This window comes from Lampris incognitus, chromosome 11 (genome assembly GCF_029633865.1).
Source record: "Lampris incognitus isolate fLamInc1 chromosome 11, fLamInc1.hap2, whole genome shotgun sequence".
Lineage (NCBI taxonomy): Eukaryota > Metazoa > Chordata > Actinopteri > Lampriformes > Lampridae > Lampris > Lampris incognitus.
Genome location: NC_079221.1, coordinates 47,117,718 through 47,134,464, shown reverse-complemented (window position 1 = coordinate 47,134,464; position 16,747 = coordinate 47,117,718). Strand labels below are relative to the sequence as shown.

General features: G+C 49.3%; 1 protein-coding gene across 3 annotated transcripts in view; it reads right to left on the bottom strand.

The window, feature by feature from the left end:
- The window catches only part of epha3 (eph receptor A3), a 181,859-nt gene that overhangs the window by 145,100 nt on the left and 20,012 nt on the right, over positions 1-16,747 (bottom strand). Inside the window, exon 1 of one of the 3 annotated variants that reach the window (XM_056289270.1) lies at positions 13,135-13,150. The exons of the other annotated variants lie outside the window; for them this stretch is intronic. The gene's annotated coding sequence lies outside the window, so the exon portion shown is untranslated. Of the gene's footprint in view, positions 1-13,134; positions 13,151-16,747 lie in introns of those variants that run through there. 3 annotated transcript variants of the gene reach the window in all.

Here is a 16,747-nt window from a genome sequence, read left to right as displayed (position 1 = left end):
CTACACAGTATAGAGAGTTGGGAACATGTAGCAGGAAAGTTTCAGTTCCTGATGCATGTTCCCTGCACCAGGAGAGAGTACATATACATTGTATAGAGAGTTGGGAACATGTAACAGGAAAGTTTAAGTTCCTGATGCATGTTCCCTGCACCAGGAGAGAGTACATATACATTGTATAGAGAGTTGGGAACATGTAGCAGGAAAGTTTAAGTTCCTGATGCATGTTCCCTGCACCGGGAGAGAGTATATATACACAGTATAGAGAGTTGGGAACATGTAGCAGGAAGGTTTCAGTTCCTGATGCATGTTCCCTGCACCAGGAGAGAGTATATATACACAGTATAGAGAGTTCTGAACATGTAGCAGGAAAGTTTAAGTTCCTGATGCATGTTCCCTGCACCAGGAGAGAGTACATATACATTGTATAGAGAGTTGGGAACATGTAGCAGGAAGGTTTCAGTTCCTGATGCATGTTCCCTGCACCGGGAGAGAGTATATATACACAGTATAGAGAGTTGGGAACATGTAGCAGGAAGGTTTCAGTTCCTGAGGCATGTTCCCTGCACCAGGAGAGAGTATATATACACAGTATAGAGGGTTCTGAACATGTAGCAGGAAAGTTTAAGTTCCTGATGCATGTTCCCTGCACCAGGAGAGAGTACATATACATTGTATAGAGAGTTGGGAACATGTAACAGGAAGGTTTCAGTTCCTGATGCATGTTCCCTGCACCAGGAGAGAGTACATATACATTGTATAGAGAGTTGGGAACATGTAGCAGGAAGGTTTCAGTTCCTGATGCATGTTCCCTGCACCGGGAGAGAGTATATATACATAGTATAGAGAGTTGGGAACATGCAGCAGGAAGGTTTCAGTTGCCGGTGCATGTTCCCTGCACCAGGAGAGGGCAGAGAGAGCAGGAGAGACAGGGTCATTCCTAGGACTTCAGCACACAGTGGGAACTCTCATTGATCAAGTGCTTTGGCTGTGCTGTTCAGGCAAATCAGTAGTGAATCAGGGCCATGATGAATAGGCAAACACCTGAAACACTGGGCTCTTTGTGGGGGAAGTGACAGTCATTAGAATGAATGGGCCCAAATGGATTTTTCCCCCCTTGGTGCAGTTCTGAATGGATGTGTGCCTGAATGAGTAATGCCTTCTGCAGAGAGAGAGCTAGATATAGATGGACGGAGAAAGTCAACCATCACCGTCTTTGCACGCGCACACACACACACACACACACACACACACACACACACACACACACACACACACACACACACACACACACACACACAGATACTTGCAAGACACTGTAAGTGTTTAAGTCTCATAGTATTTAGACTCACCAACAGCAAGGCTTCAGTTTGAACACATGACAGTTAATGACAAATGTATGTGCTCTCTACTGTTGCCGTGTGTGTGTGTGTGTGTGTGTGTGTGTGTGTGTGTGTGTGTGTGTGTGTGTGTGTGTGTGTGTGTGTGTGTGTGTGTGTGTTCCAGGAGAAACCAGAGATGTCAGGCTGGAGGAGGCCACTTGCTCTTCATCTTATAGTAGAGTTAATGAAACACCCTTCAAAGAGAAGAGAAAGAAAAGGACAGAGGTAGACAGAGAGAGAGACAGAGAGACAGAGACAAAGAGAGAGAGAGAGAGAGATAGACAAAGAGAGAGAGAGAGAGAGATAGACAAAGAGAGAGAGAGAGACCCACAGAGAGAGAGTGAGCAAGAGAGAGAGAGAGACAGAGAGAGAGAGAGGGAGAGACAGAGAGAGATAGACAAAGAGAGAGAGAGAGACCCACAGAGAGAGAGAGAGAGAGAGACCCACAGAGAGAGAGAGAGAGAGAGAGAGAGAGAGAGAGAGAGAGAGAGAGAGAGAGAGAGAGAGAGAGAGAGAGAGAGAGAGAGAGAGACAGAGACAGAGACAGAGAAAGATAGACAGAGAGAGGTAGACACAGAGAGAGAGAGAGGTAGACAGAGAGAGAGAGACAGACAGAGAGAGACAGAGGTAGATAGAGAGAGAGAGAGAGAGAGAGAGAGAGAGAGAGAGAGAGAGAGAGAGAGAGGTAGACAGAGAGAGACAGACAGAGAGAGACAGAGGTAGATAGAGAGAGAGAAGAGAGAGAGAGAGAGAGAGAGAGAGAGAGAGAGAGAGAGAGAGAGAGAGAGAGAGGTAGACAGAGAGACAGAGAGACAGAGAGAGAGGGAGGGAGAGAGAATGAGAAAGCCAGAGATGCATTAACAGCAACAAAAATGGAGAAAGAGAAAGTGAGATGGGAGAACAGACACTTCCAGTGTTTGGTGTCACACTTGCTCTAGTATCAGCTTGTAGATCAGTGAGTGGTCCATCTCTCCCTAAAGGTAGAAGACAACAGGACAGGTGATGGAGTGGACTCGGGCTAAATGTGGAGGGGTGAGGCCACAGGGCACAACATGCATGTGAGCTGCTACTGAGTTGCAGTGTGGCTCAGCTTTCCCGCCTCCCATCACACACTGCACTCTGCTGCATGTGTGTTGCTGCTGCTGCATGTGTTGCTGCTGCTGCATGTGTTGCTGCTGCTGCATGTGATGCTGCACGTGTGTTGCTGCTGCTGCATGTGATGCTGCTGCTGCATGTGTTGCTGCTGCTGCATGTGATGCTGCACGTGTGTTGCTGCTGCTGCATGTGTTGCTGCATGTGTGCTGTTGTTGTGTGTATGTTGCTGCATGTGTGCTGCCGCTGCTGCATGTGTTGCTGCATGTGTGCTGATGCATGTGTGCTGCTGCATGTGTGCTGATGCATGTGTGCTGCTGCATGTGTGCTGCTGCATGTGTGCTGCTGCATGTGTTGCTGCATGTGTGCTGATGCATGTGTGCTGCTGCATGTGTTGCTGCATATGTGCTGCTGCATGTGTTGCTGCTGCATGTGTTGCTGCATGTGTGCTGATGCATGTGCTGCTGCATGTGTGCTGCTGCATGTGTGCTGCTGCATGTGTTGCTGCATGTGTGCTGCTGCATGTGTTGCTGCATGTGTGCTGCTGCATGTGTTGCTGCATGTGTGCTGCTGCATGTGTGCTGCTGCATGTGTGCTGCTGCATGTGTGCTGCTGCATGTGTTGCTGCATGTGTTGCTGCATGTGTGCTGCTGCATGTGTGCTGCTGCATGTGTTGCTGCATGTGTGCTGATGCATGTGTTGCTGCTGCATGTGTTGCTGCATGTGTGCTGCTGCATGTGTTGCTGCATGTGTGCTGATGCATGTGTGCTGCTGCATGTGTGCTGATGCATGTGTGCTGATGCATGTGTGCTGCTGCATGTGTGCTGATGCATGTGTGCTGATGCATGTGTGCTGCTGCATGTGTGCTGCTGCATGTGTTGCTGCATGTGTTGCTGCATGTGTGCTGCTGCATGTGTGCTGCTGCTGCAGCAGCAGCAGCTCCGTGTCTGCACTTCCTGTGCATGATTCTATCTTTTGTTTAGCTGAAAACATTTCAATGGCAGTTTCAATGTAGTGGAAAAGTAGGTGTGCCCCAGAGCAGAAAATTAACAAATGGGGCCAATTAGCCGGTTCCTTCCAGAGTTATTCAGAAAAATAACTGTACATGCCAAATTTCCCTCGGCAGGCAGGAACTTCAGCTATGCTGGCTATTTCTGGCTCATTTTCCTGTGATTGCAAGGCTAGCGCAAAGGAAAGACTCGGAAACACTTCGGCGCTAAATGGTGCCGAGTTCAAAGTGAAACTGCACAGTCGCTCTGCAAACTACTTTCTATTTCTACCTATATATCTATATATATATATATATATATATATATATATATATATATATATATATATATATATATATAGGTCCAAAACCTCATAGGAGTTCAGTTGGATTGACATCTGGTGACCGTGAAGGCTGCAGCATGTGATTTGCATCATCTTCATCCTCATAAAACCATCCCGCGACCCCTCGTGTCCTGTGGACGGGGGCGTTGTCTTCCTGGAAGAGACCCCTCCCATCAGGACAGACACGTCTCGTCATAGGATAAAGGTGATCACTCAGGATAACTTTGTACTGATTTGCAGTGACCCTTCCCTCTGAGGGGACAAGTGGACCCCAACCATGCCAGCAAAATGCCCCCCACAGCATAACAGAGCCCCCAGACCCCCTCACTCTAGGGGTCAAGTTTATTGCTCAATTTGTCACCCGTGTGTGTGTGTGTGTGTGTGTGTGTGTGTGTGTGTGTGTGTGTGTGTGTGTGTGTGTGTCTACACAGATAGAATATCACATAATTGAAAGACTGCTTGAAAAGTGTCATAGTTGAATAAAAAAGGAGTGAAGAAGAAGAGAGGATAGGAAACAACAAGACAGGACAAGACAGGAAAGGACAGGAAACAGCAAGACAGGACAAGACAGGAGAGGACAGGAAACAGCAAGACAGGACAAGACAGGAGAGGGCAGGAAACATCAAGACAGGACAAGACAGGAGAGGACAGGAAACAGCAAGACAGGACAAGACAGGAGAGGGCAGGAAACATCAAGACAGGACAAGACAGGAGAGGACAGGAAACAGCAAGACAGGACAAGACAGGAGAGGACAGGAAACAGCAAGACAGGACAAGACAGGAGAGGGCAGGAAACATCAAGACAGGACAAGACAGGAGAGGGCAGGAAACAGCAAGACAGGACAAGACAGGAGAGGACAGGAAACAGCAAGACAGGACAAGACAGGAGAGGGCAGGAAACATCAAGACAGGAGAGGACAGGAGAGGACAGGAAACAGCAAGACAGGACAAGACAGGAGAGGACAGGAAACAGCAAGACAGGACAAGACAGGAGAGGATAGGAAACAACAAGACAGGACAAGAAAGGAGAGGATAAGAAACAACAAGACAGGACAAGACAGGAGAGGACAGGAAACATCAAGACAGGACAAGACAGGAGAGGATAGGAAACAACAAGACAGGACAAGAAAGGAGAGGATAAGAAACAACAAGACAGGACAAGACAGGAGAGGACAGGAAAAAACAGGACAGGACAAGACAGGAGAGGACAGGAAACAACAGGGCAGGACAAGACAGGAGAGGACAGGAAACAACAGGACAGGACAAGACAGGAGAGGACAGGAAACAGCAAGACAGGACAAGACAGGAGAGGACAGGAAACATCAAGACAGGACAAGACAGGAGAGGGCAGGAAACATCAAGACAGGACAAGACAGGAGAGGACAGGAAACAGCAAGACAGGACAAGACAGGAGAGGGCAGGAAACAGCAAGACAGGACAAGACAGGAGAGGGCAGGAAACATCAAGACAGGAGAGGACAGGAAACAACAAGACAGGACAAGAAAGGAGAGGATAAGAAACAACAAGACAGGACAAGACAGGAGAGGACAGGAAAAAACAGGGCAGGACAAGACAGGAGAGGACAGGAAACAACGGGGCAGGACAAGACAGGAGAGGACAGGAAACAACAGGGCAGGACAAGACAGGAGAGGACAGGAAACAACAGCACAGGACAAGACAGGAGAGGACAGGAAACAACAGGACAGGACAAGACAGGAGAGGACAGGAAACAACAGGAGAGGACAGGAAACAACAGGACAGGACAAGACAGGAGAGGACAGGAAACAACAGGACAGGACAAGACAGGAGAGGACAGGAAACAACAGAACAGGACAAGACAGGAGAGGACAGGAAACAACAGAACAGGACAAGACAGGAGATGACAGGAAACAACAGGACAGGACAAGACAGGGGAAGACAGGCAACAACAGGACAGGACAAGACAGGAGAGGACAGGAAACAACAGGACAGGACAAGACAGGAGAGGACAGGAAACAACAGGACAGGACAAGACAGGAGAGGACAGGAAACAACAGGACAGGACAAGACAGGAGAGGACAGGAAACAACAGAACAGGACAAGACAGGGGAAGAAAGAAAACAACAGGACAGGACAAGACAGGAGAGGACAGGAAACAACAGGACAGGGCAAGACAGGAGAGGACAGGGAAAACAGCACAGGACAAGACAGGAGAGGACAGGAAACAACAGGACAGGACAAGACAGGAGAGGACAGGAAACAACAGGACAGGACAAGACAGGAGAGGACAGGAAACAACAGGACAGGACAAGACAGGAGAGGACAGGAAACAAGACAGGAGGACAGGAGGGGCCATGTGTTTGTTGCCAGCACCTTGTCTCATGCAGGGGGCTGTCTCTGCTATCCCCTGCCTTTAATTGATATATAACAGCACTAGGACCCCTCGCCTGACCTGTTGACCTATGACACTGACCAAAGGGGTCACAGCTGGGGAGGCTTCACATAGTTTGGGTAGATGTGCGTTTGAGGGGTTGTGGAGGAGGGGTACGGGGTCACAGTGTGAACTTGCCCCTTGTCACCCAGGGGTGACTTGGCCGGCTCTGATCTGTGCTGTAGGTAAGAGGGCTGTAGGGACAGTAGAGTGGAGCAAGGTAACTTGATCTGTGCCGGACATTACAGCTAAAATGCGACTCCATTTGTGTCTCCCAGGCAGTCGGCAGCCCCCCGAAGGCCCCTCAAAGATGAGCAGGTCAGTCGCCAGTATAGGATAACAAGGGATTTCAAAATAGATTCGGACGTATGAATAACTCCGGGATTATGAACTGTAGGAGCATTGTCTGATTTCAAACCTTAGCCATCATTAGCAGGTTTTAAGGGATATATAATTTTTTTTAAAAGGCTACAAGAAAAAAAAAGGAAACCTGTTAGGATTTAGTAGGACTTCGTGTAGCAGTAATGTTGTATTATTCACACACTATAGGCACTACTGGATCAACACAAACAAGACAGCCGATCTTCCACAACCACAACACACACCACTGTGCACTACAGCGGCTACTGCAGCATCACCATCAGCTCTTCCTTTATGACGCTCAGCAACCAAGAATGCGCGCGCACACCCCGTGACACGAAGACGACTCCCCACGGCGCGCTCAGCAGTGATGGGGGGTCCCGTTCTCTTTACTGACTCGAGTTTGTCCGAGTCACTCACTAAAGACAGTCGGGTTTTCGAGTCACCCGCCCAGTCGCCCAGATCCTGGGGAATAATCCCCCACCGGGCCCAGAGCCTATAGAGCATGCGCGTAGCAGAGCCTTCTGCCGGCGCCGGCTGAGCCAGCTAACTTCCGGTCTAGCCCTCCTCCTCTACCTTGAGCGGGATAAAATAATTTAATCGTGCGGCTCTTCTAGACCAGTGTTTCTCAACCCAGTCCTCAAGGAACCCCTATCCTGCATATTTTCTTTGCAACCCTGAATAGGTACCTGTTTGTAGTTATTCAGACAATCAGCAATGACATTTGTCAGATGTTGCACACCTTGCATAATTAAGTGCTGCGAGATGATTGGTCGAGTAAGTACAAGCAGGGCTACCTGTGCAGGGTTACAATGAAAATCTGCGGGATAGGGGTTCCTTGAGGACTGGGTTGAGAAACACTGTTCTAGACCTTCCAAATGTTATCTGACCAAGTTGCTCAAAGTCTGATAGTGACACACGCTAGAGTAAGTTCGTCTTCGAAAGAAGGCAGCAGTTGCAAGTATTTAATTACCCTTGCAGGACGAACATGACGTATACTGCGAATAGGTTTACGCCGTCACTCGGAGACGAGCGGAGCAGGGAACTCCAGACAAGACCAGATGACCAACACACGCTGCATACAGCATTAGACAACTTAAAGCAACTCTGAGGCGTGAAGGGAGCTGGTGTATTGCTCCCCGAAGGATGGGGGTAGTAGCGTACCGACCACGAATGACTGGACTCGCTAGCTAGCCCTTGGCCGACTGGTTAGCGCAGTCGCCCGTGGTGCTGGAGACCCGGGTTCGCGTCCCGGTTGCGGCGGTTGCCGGGCTGCCCCCGAATTCGCTACAGTGGTGTTCACCGGGCACTCGCCCAAATTCAACAAGGTATAGCCACGATATTATCAGTGCACCGCCTTCAATTCGACAGGAGCGCACACCAACCTGGAGTTGAAGTTCCGCCCCACTTGAGAGATTCGTGGCAGCCTTTCTCGCAAAATGCATCTAGTAATTTAAATCCGTTTGGGAGAATGTGTAAAAAAAAATAGAGAAAATCCTACCAGGTTCACAAAAAAAAACACAAAGTAGATCGTCAGTAGCTGCGGAGGCGGCGGCCATTGCGCTTAGTTCGCTCACAACCCGCCAAAGGATCAAACTCAAACTTGATGACGACACCGGGGCTAGCGCCGATACGTCACAGGGCCATGGGGCGTTCCGTCACTACACATAGACATTTGATTGGCTGATGATACGGTCACTCAAAGTTTGCAGCGGCGGGCTGAAGGGGAAGTCTAGCAATACCACTAATGCTGGTCCAAGGAGCTGTGACGCGTTTAAATGACGTAGGGAATCTCTGCTCAGCCCAAAAAGAAAACAAGTAATTGCATTCAGACACATTTCAGGCGCACTTCAATTCAACTATTAAAAACAAATTATGATTCTGATTTTGAAAGAGCCAGCAGATAAAGCCCTGACAGCCCACCACTGCATATTTCGGTCTCCACCATTGTCGAAGTACTGAGGGCAAGAGTTCAGAGAGGAGAACAATCAGAAGCTACCATTGCCCTGACCCGAATAGAGGGCATAAGGGTAGAAGGTGTCGTCCACTGATGTTTACTGTATCTACCTGTTTCTCGCTCTAACTGTAAAGCCCTCCGACAATATGACTGTGATGTAGGGCCCTACAAAGAAACTTGACTTGTCTTAACCTATTTAATAAGGGGCATCTTGCACAGCTTTGTAACACATTACATGGATGTGTGTGTGTGTGTGTGTTCTTGCCCACAGCGGGGTCTCCAGAAACTGGAGTGTCCACAACAAGTGCAGAGCTGGCTTACATTTCCTGCCCCGGAGAGGTCGCAGGGTCACAGCCACAACAACTGCAGCATATCAGTCAGAGGGCTTTTCATCAGCCGGTCTTACAATGGGGAAAAGCACAACACACACTTAAAACCTCCTCCTTCCTTGCCTCGCCGTGCTAATCCTCATTTATGGGTGGCGGATTCTCTCTCTCTCTCTCTCTCTCTCTCTCTCTCTCTCTCCCTCTTTCCCTCTTTCTCCTTTGGGCACTTGTCCATCTGTGTGCATGTGTGTGTGTGTGGGGGGGGGTAGGAGGTCTACAGGAGCAGAGAAAGGGAGAGAGGAGGAAAGCTGGTTGACTGAATTGGTCGAAAACATCCACCGTATAAAGAACCGTGCCATTGTGGTGGGCCTCCCTTTCTCACCATGGGCCTGGCTGGCTGGGGAACATAAGCTGGAGTTTCTGGAGTGGTATGTGGGCTTTTCGTGTGAGTAGTTGATGTGTATTTATACTTATAAGTGCATGGCTGCTAGGGAAGGGATGATTTAAAAAAAAAACACTCAGGACAAGTTGATCGTGGTGAATCTCCATTATGAAGATAACTGAGAATATCCTCACAGGAGTGACTTGAAAAGCTGTCGGCTAGTCAGACCCGCGACTTCGGGATAAGGATTGGCTCTAACCAGGAATCCCCACCGGAAGCGAGGCGTGAACGAGTCGTAAGCCGCGTGTACGCTTTCTGTCATCCAATCCACACTGACTCCGTGTTCCCTAAACGCCCACCCACCCGGAAGTTGACGACTGTTCTGAGGGTAGAGGCTAGTTCCCGTCGATGCAGAGAACGGTCAACTGAGCATGCGCAAGTACTCGTCGCCTCCGTTGTTTGGGTAGGTTAGGGTTAGGGTTAGGGCGGGGTTAGGGTTAGGGTTAGGGTTAGGGCGGGGTTAGGGTTAGGGTTAGGGTTAGGGTTAGGGCGGGGTTAGGGTTAGGGTTAGGGCGGGGTTAGGGTTAGGGTTAGGGTTAGGGCGGGGTTAGGGTTAGGGTTAGGGTTAGGGCGGGGTTAGGGTTAAAGTTAGCTAATCAGACGCAGAGTAGGGGCGGGTCTTCCTAGAATCCCAGCGCCTGGATGCTACGCGGGGCGTGCGGCGGCGTGGTAGAGGCATTTCGCGCATGCTCAGTTGACCGTTCTCTACTCCATTTCCGTTCTCTGCATCGATGGGAACTAGCCTCTACCGTGTTCTGAGCGGTACAAACTGCTAGCATTGAAGCGTGGTAGAAAATTGGTAACGTTTTGTTAAATTTTGATTGAACATATTGTTAATATACACGTTTGTCTGTATTCCAAACAACCACTGCCCTCTTTTCACGTCACGTACGTTTTTTTTGGGGGGGGGGGGGTTACCGTGAGGTCCACTAAATATATGGTCATAATTTTGTGATATACTGAATTCATTTACTTTTTACTTTCTTGAATATTGTTTGATTTTTAGCTATCAATACTTTCAAATGAACGCTGCTCTAGTCTTCACCTCAGGGGGGCGCTGTCAGCGAGGGGGTTTTGCGCTAGGTGGCGTAGAAAGCTGCCGTTTCGCATCAGATGCTGACGAGTAGTTCAGTATCTTAGAGTAACTAAGTTGATTGAGAAGATTTGAGGGTTTTTTGGGGGGGTTTTGGGGGGGGGTGGAATAGGGTAGCTAATATACATTCTGCTCTACACTCCATACATGCCAGTTGATGGCGGTAATGAATCAATTCGTTGTTTGCCAACCGTCAATAAATATCAAGAAGAAGAAGAAGAAGAAGCAGAAGAAGAAGAAGCAGAAGAAGAAGAAGAAGATGCTGACGAGCAGAGCTGCGGAACACAGAGCAGAACGGAGCGAACACCGTCCCTCCTCCCCACCCCCCCCCACCCCCGGTCCTGACAGGTCGGTCTTGTGTAATGGTTTACGAATCCGTCAGACATGTTAGCCCTTGGTTTTGGTGTAAAAAGGAAGTGGGAATGAACAGAAGTTACATGGCGCTACTCGTGTGGATGGGGCTGGAGCACGGTGAGCGAGTTGTGATGGAAGTCAGCGAGGCGAGGCGGCCGCCCGCACTTTCGCCCGTTTCATTTTGTGTCGTTCGGGTGATTCAGACTCGGCCATGTGGACGTGTTTTACAAAGTCATGGCTTCCGGTCATCTCTGAGAGGGGTGCACTGGTAACCACCGTGGTAGCAGTCATCGAGACTATGTTTTTGGTGTGGTATTGGTGTGTAAATGCGTCGAACGCTAATTAGTATTGTCACGTGCATGGATAAGTAGACACGCGGGCCGCCTTCTAACGAATGTGACCCTTTAGCCGAGCGGTTAGCGATGTCTTCCGCGGTGCGGGCGACACGGGTTCGCTTCCCGGCCGCGGCAGTTCCTGTGGTTGCGTTGTCCCCCCGAATTCGCTGCAGTATTATTCTGTTTTAATTGTTTAATTCAATTGTGGTTTGAAAAGATGCTGACTGGCAGAACCGCAGATCACAGCAAACACGGCCCCTCGTCGCCATATTCCTCGTGTCCCCCTGTTCCTTGCGGGCTGTCCACGGCTATTACCTGCTGATGGGATCCAGCCCTCTGGGACCCGTAACAGGGTTTGGGGGGCGCAGCTGGGATCGTAAAGAAAATCAAATTTAAGTCTTCCTGTAGTGAAGCAGGCAAGCTCACAGACGGACTGGGGGCCTTGATCAATCAGTGTAGATACGGTTAATAGGATCAAAACACATTTTCAGCTGTCTGTTATTATTATTATTATTATTATTCATATATTATTGTGATTTAAACAGCTGTCTGTGCAGATTACGCTTCACTAAACGCGACAGAAATGGACTGGAAGCAGGACGTTAACCAGTCGACTAGCAGTGTTTCTCAACCGGGGGTCCGCGGACCCCTAGTGGTCCGTGGTGTAATTGCAAGGGGTCCGTGAAAATAAAATATCTTTTAAAAAAAAAAAGATCCTATGACATTTATGGAAATAGGATTATTTTACTCAAATGTGACTGAGACCTTTATCTACCTAAACTATAAAGGGTAACAGGACTTTTTTCTCTAATTACATCTGTTTCACAAGTGTAATTTATTGTATTTTAATAAGAGATCTCGCTCCCGTTTGCGTTGTTAAAAGTTACTGCATAAAAACTCTGTTGTTACATATATCTGAAAGTTACTGAATACATATTCTGTTTCGTTACATATATCTGAAAGTTACTGAATACATATTCTGTTTTGTCACATATATCTGAAAGTTACTGAATACATATTCTGTTTTGTTACATATATCTGAAAGTTACTGAATACATATTCTGTTTTGTTACATATATCTGAAAGTTACTGAATACATATTCTGTGTTGTTACATATATCTGAAAGTTACTGAATACATATTCTGTTTTGTTACATATATCTGAAAGTTACTGAATACATATTCTGTGTTGTTACATATATCTGAAAGTTACTGAATACATATTCTGTTTTGTTACATATATCTGAAAGTTACTGCATAAGAATTCTGTTTTGTTACATATATCTGAAAGTTACTGAATACATATTCTGTGTTGTTACATATATCTGAAAGTTACTGCATAAGAATTCTGTTTTGTTAACTATATCTAAGTTACAACTGAAAGCTCTTATTTTTGCCCCAAAGAGTGAATAAATGCTATAATGCAATTTAACATGCAGTTTCTACTGTTTCTATCAAATTGCAACCCCCCTCCCCCAAGATCAGGTGGAGGGGTCCTCAGGGTAGACCAAAAATACGCAGGGGGTCCAGGACCCCAAAAAGGTTGAGAACCACTGGACTAAAGGGTCCGACCCGTTAGTCAAGGACCAACGTGGCTACTTATCCATGCACGTTACACTATTTTGATGATTACCGGGATGCCAGTATTTTGGCCAGGATAACTGTGACATGAAATGTCCATCTTCCCACCCCCTATAATGGCTGCTTGCGTCTGTGTAGATGTCTATAGGCGCTTACGTTGATTGTGTGTGCAAACTTGCTCCTATATGTGATGTTCAGTGTGGATATTATAAGACTTTGCACACGTCGGATTTCTCGTGACGCTGTCAGTGTGCAGAAACAGATCCTACATCGGTTCAAAGAGAGACACAAGAAACAGATCCCACAACATGTGGAACTCTTTAAATGTGGGCTAGAAACAAAAATGCTGTCCGTGCCATGGCTATTTAGCTTTTAGAACAGACACAACGTTAACTCTCAAATCGCTGCACCAGAACAGATCAAACCAGATAATATCAGCCCAGTTTCTAATGCCGCAATAAAAGTCACGTTACCGCCGCGTCCTGCTGATTTGTTCTGGAACGGGGAGGCGCGAGCTTTTCCAAAAATGAACGTGCGCGGCGGTGGTAACCGTACACAGCAAGTCCGCATACATCTCATGTGTCTGTCATTAAACAGCACTGGTGTTAGCAGTGCAGTAAAAGTCGTGGTTGCTTCAAATCACATTTACAAACCCAACTCAGAGAAAGTTGGACCGGTATGGAAACTGCCAAAAAATAAAAAAAAATCAGTGATTTCTAAATTAACTTGTATTTAATTGCAGACGGTATGAACACAGCTTCGTTTCATTTTAAATACATGTCCGTTCCTGCCATTCAGGCCTGCGACACGATCCAAAATAGTTCGGACGGGGCGATTTAGGGCCGTCCATCCGTTGTCCAAACCGCTCACCCTGCTCTCTCAGAGTGGCGGGGATGCTGGAGCCTATCCCAGCAGTCACTGGGCGGCAGGCGGGGAGACCCTCTGGACAGACTGGTGAAACTCCTCCCTGTCAGGTCAGGTGAAAAGAAGCGGCTGGCGACTCCACATGTATGGGAGGAGGCGTGCGGTAGTCTGCAGCCCTCCCCGGGTCAGCAGAGGGGGCGGAGCAGCGACCGGGACGGCTCGGAAGAGTGGGGTAATTGGCCGCATACAATTGGGGAGAAAAAGGAGGGGAAAAAAATCCCCCCCCAAAAAATACAAAATGTGCTGTGCCAGAAGGAAGGCTCGTGTTAACCGTGTGCAGGAGCATCGTCAACTCCTCCCGGCTCCGAGGCATCTGGGATGGACCGTCACACAATGGGAACGAGTGTTGTGGTCAGACGAGTCAGTATTTCAGTTTGGGTTTTTTTGGGTGGGGTGGGGGGGGGGAGGGGATGGACACCGTGTGTTCCGGATCAAAGAAGAAAAGGACCATCCAGACTGCTACCAGCAACAAGTCCAGAAGGCATGGAGCCGAGTCAGTGCCCGTGGCAAAGGTAGCTTACACTTCTCTGATGGCGCCATTACTGCTGAAAAGCACACAGAGAGATTTTGGAGCAACACATTTTACCTTCAAGACGACCTCTTTTCCAGGGACGCCCCTGCATACTGCAACAAGACCACATCCAGCACACATGACAGAGCCACGTCTGCAGAGGAAGAGGGTGCCGACTGACCTGGCTGTAGACCTGACCTGCCTTGCAGACCTGACCTGCCTTGCAGACCCGACCTGCCTGCAGACCCGACCTGCCTGCAGACTCGACCTGCCTGCAGACCCGACCTGCCTTGCAGACCCGACCTGCCTGCAGACCCGACCTGCCTTGCAGACCTGACCTGCCTTGCAGACCTGACCTGCCTTGCAGACCCGACCTGCCTGCAGACTCGACCTGCCTGCAGACCCGACCTGCCTTGCAGACCTGACCTGCCTTGCAGACCCGACCTGCCTGCAGACCCGACCTGGCTGCAGACCCGCCCTGGCTGCAGACCCGACCTGCCTGCAGACCCGACCTGGCTGCAGACCCGACCTGGCTGCAGACCCAACCTGCCTGCAGACCCAACCTGCCTGCAGACCCAACCTGGCTGCAGACCAGACCTGCCTGCAGACCCAACCTGGCTGCAGACCAGACCTGCCTGCAGACCCAACCTGCCTGCAGACCCAACCTGGCTGCAGACCCAACCTGGCTGCAGACCAGACCTCCCTGCAGACCAGACCAGACCTGCCTGCAGACCAGACCTGCCTGCAGACCCGACCTGCCTGCAGACCCGACCTGCCTGCAGACCCAACCTGCCTGCAGACCCAACCTGCCTGCAGACCCGACCTGTCCCCAATACAGAATGTGTGAAGCCTTTTGAAACGCAAAATGAGCCAACGAAGACCCCGCACTGTTGCACACCTTACTTGTTTTCAGGGAGAACGGGACAAAATGACACCTAAAACACTTCATCACCTGATGCCGTCAGTCCCTAAACGGCCTTCAGGTGTTGTGGAACGTAATGGCAGCATTACAGGGTGGTAAATGCTTCACTGTCCCAACTTTTGTTGCAAGATCTTGTCAGAATCAAAGTTGAAATAAGTGTTTATTTTGAAAAAAAAACAAAACAATAAAATGTGTGCGGTAGAGGTCAAAGATCATCTAGGAGTCACCGTTTTCAGTTGTGATTTAGCGTACCATCCCAACTGTTTCTGATTAGCTTCTTGTAGATTTCCACCGTGGAGATGTTCAAAAGTTTGTGATTATATACAAGTGCCCTATGATGGCCCAGGGTGTCTCCCCGCCTGCCGCCCAGTGACTGCTGGGATAGGCTCCCGCGTCCCCGCCACCCTGAGAGCAGGATAGGCGGTTCGGGTAATGGATGGATGGATGCTAACTTTGTTTGTCGAACACAGTCTGCCGCCATAACCGCCCTTGCAGTTTCTGGCTTTGGCGGAAAGGAAACGGGACCGTCCATCCCGCCCGTCCTGGGTGCAGGACGGCGATGGGCCAGTTCCCACTGTCGCAGCCAGCGGGAGGTCGACTTTCTGCAGGAGTTGCCTGCGTAACCATCCACCCAGAGACCGCCGCGTCTTGTAGCGCCCCCCGCAGCTTCTTTGCTGTGCTGTAGTGTGCACACCCACTCTGGGGTTCGGCTTTGTGGCTGAGGGAGGCTCTCAGATCATGCAAGCAAGAGTGTAATTTTAAGGTTTTAGTTTTGCGACGGGCTAAGCCCTCTTGGCACTTCACAGCAATCGGTCGGATAACGATAAATCTGGATCGCACACCCGCACACAGACACACACGCACACAGACGCACACTCATCAGTGTAGCTGATGGGTGTAGTAAGCATCCAGGAGACTGAGCTGCTCATTTCCTCTCACCAGGACACTTTTTGTCTCTGCATGCCAATAGCTTGGCATATCCTTCAATATAACTGTGTGTGCATGTGTGTGTGTCTGTGTGTGTGTGTGTGTGTCTGTGTGTGTGTGTGTGTGAGGCCTCCATGCCAGCGCCCCATTATGAGCAGACATTTGTTAAGGCGGTCTCCGGGGCAGGCTGCTTATCAGAGCACAGTCAGCAGATGACATGAATAATTGCAGATGATTCACCTTGAGGACTCGATCATCAGCAATATCTCCCTCGCTCCACCTTTATCTCTCCATCCCTCCCCTCCCGCCTTCCTCCGCTCTTACTCCCCTCCGCCAACCCCTCGCCCGCTCTCCTCCGCCTCGCTCTCACCCTGTCCGTCCCTCCCTCCTCCTCTCTCTCCCCCTCCTGCTAGTGCCCTCTCTCCAGAGACCTTCCACTTATGGACGACATTTATTCCCTTATTGCTCCCTGTTGTGCCCTGTATGATTATATTATCTTGCTGTTAAACCTGTAAGTGTACATGCTGCATACATTATACCCGGTGTTGATTTACCTCCCCTGTATTTGTACACGCCTGCAGACTCCCATCGCCACATGTTTGGCTTTTCGAAGCAAGGCGCGCCCCGTCTTTTCCGGAAAGGTCCTCCGCATTACCTGCAGCTGCTGTTAAACTGGATCCACGTTAAACGGCCAGCGTGTTTTCTCCGAGACGTCTTCTGTGTGGAACCTTATCAACAGCCCCACCACTGGGCCGGGCCGGGCCGGGCCACCGACCGTGCCTATGTGTGAGTATATTTACAA